Source organism: Eumetopias jubatus, unplaced genomic scaffold, assembly GCF_037043125.1.
Source record: "Eumetopias jubatus isolate StellerSeaLion01/CBP00866 unplaced genomic scaffold, mEumJub1_p1.0 scaffold_1, whole genome shotgun sequence".
In the NCBI taxonomy this organism is placed as follows: domain Eukaryota; kingdom Metazoa; phylum Chordata; class Mammalia; order Carnivora; family Otariidae; genus Eumetopias; species Eumetopias jubatus.
In genome coordinates, this window is record NW_028274807.1 from 11,525,080 (window position 1) to 11,527,492 (window position 2,413).

Below are 2,413 nucleotides of genomic sequence, written 5' to 3' on the forward strand. Positions count from 1 at the left end.
AGTTCCCTTAAGGAAAGTTCTGGTCAGTAACCACTGTTTTCATTTACGTCCCCGGTGGTGGGAGCTTTGCTGTGACCGCACAGCTGTTTTAATTCATATGTGGTGACTTGCCAGAAAGCACCTTGACTCTGACCTATGGATTGCTAAGGAGGGGACCAAAACCTGCTTTCTGTGGTCTATTTCATATACTCATTAGAGGTGAGGGAAGGATGGGTCTGAGGAAGGCGTTCTCCCTTTTAAGAATATCCCTGGAGGTCTGGCTTTGGACAGGTTCTTAGAAAGTGGATTTTTTTGACACTAAAGTACACTGTGAAGACATCAGCGGGACTCAGTCTTGTCATCTTAAGTCTCGGATGGTAGAGCTGGTGGTTCGGGGCTTTCTGGTAGTTGAATGGGACATTTATTCATTCACGCATTCATGCATGCATGCCTGCGTCCTGTGAATATTTATTGCACTCCTACCATATACCAGATACTCTTCTAGACCTTGAGATACATGCGGAAGAACACACGCAAACATCCCTGCCCTCAAAAGCTTGCGCTTTGGTGGAGAAGACAAACAAAACAGTAAGCAATGGACATAATAAATAAGAAAACCATATTATATTAGCAGGCTTTAAGTAATACGGAAAAAAGAAAGGGAAAGCAGGAAAGGGGTTATCAGGAGTTAGAAGAAGGGATAAAAATTCAGCCATACTATCAACAATTACTGACTGCCTTAAACCTTTTTTTTTTTAAGATTTTATTTATTTATTTGAGAGAGAGAGAGAGAGAAACAGCATGAGAGGGAAGGAGGTCAGAGGGAGAGGCAGACTCCCTGCTGAGCAGGGAGCCCAATGTGGGACTCGATCCCGGGACTCCAGGATCATGACCTGAGCCGAAGGCAGTCGCTTAACCGACTGAGCCACCCAGGCGCCCTGCTGTAAACCTTTTTAAGAGTTAAGTAGTTTGTGGATATGCATGTAACTATGTTAATAATATCAATTTTAATATACAAAAAAACCCCACTAATACATAAGTATAAGTAAAAATAGTTTACATTTTATTATATAAAAACATACTATATTGAAAGAGGTTTTCATTTGGCTACCCACCAATTTCTTTCAAGAGTGTATTATACTTTTTTGGTTATTTGCACTCACAAGCACATTGTAGTTGTATTGAATCTAATGCTTTGCATTGCCCTTTAATTCAGCAATGTCTTATGGAACAGTTCTGGGTGCTGGAGTGGGGACAAGGTGAGCAAGATAGTCTCTGACCTTCCTGAGCTTCTGGAAGGAAATGCCCAGACAAGTCTACAAATTATTGTGATGCAAATTAGAATATTAGTGGTATAGACAAGGCGCCATGTGATCAAAGGGAGGGAGGGGCTTTCACGCCCAGGCTGGCATAGGACTAGGCATTTGGAGGACCAGTAGAATTTTGACAAGCAAATATGGCGGTCACGCCTCTCTTGCAGAGAGAGCAGCAAAATTTAGACGTAGCGAAGTTGTGGGTTTGTTTCATGCCTCACAGAACGCTGTGCTGTAGTCGGGGGAGATTCTGTTATGCCCAGTGTTTGGATAAGAAAACTGAGGCTCTCAAATTTATGTAATTTGCTGAAGGCGGTAATCCGTCTGCCCTCCTATGTGACTTCAGCTGCCCTCCAGAGTCTGGGAATCCTCCCGTCCATTCTCCCCGCCAAAATGCTCGTCCCTTTTCCCATATTGAGTTTGGCTGGGTCCCTCTCACCAGCTCACTGGTTCACATTCCCATCCTTCACACCCCGGAAGGGTCTGAGGGCTCCTGTTGGCTTTTCTTCTGCTTGGGGGTAAATATGTCTCCAGAACTTGTTGAGATAAAGATGAAAATAATTGGCAGTTGCATCCAGGAAAAATATGCTTGCAGAATTCTTGACTCCATAAGATCATATTCACCAAAATTAGGCTAGTCCATAATTGGTTTTACCCTAATTCTGCTTCCTGAAGCAAGTAAAGCTTAATGAGGATTTCAGGACTGGCTGCTCTTTGAGGAAATGCTTAAGGAATGCTGTTAAGATGACAGGAACCTTATGCCTGCTTACCGAGATAAGTAAACCGAGGCCCAGGGAAACGCTGTGTTTTATCTAGGCCTGAGCCAGGCCTGGAACTCAGATCTCCAAGCTCTGAATCGGACACCCCCCCTCCCCACCTCCCCCGCCCAGCATCTAACCCTCTCCACAGAAGTACGGATGGAGTCAGCCCACAAAAGCCTTGGTTGCTCAGTAAATGCTTCAGAAAGAAGGAAAGGTAGCAGGGCTAGGAAATCTGTTCTAAAAGCCTCCAGGCCATCATCAGTGCTGACAGGCCACATAGCCGAAACGTGGGAGAAATGCAAAAGGGGGTGATGAGTGCCAGCACCGCGTGACATCACTCCCTGCCCCCTTCTCCTCTGG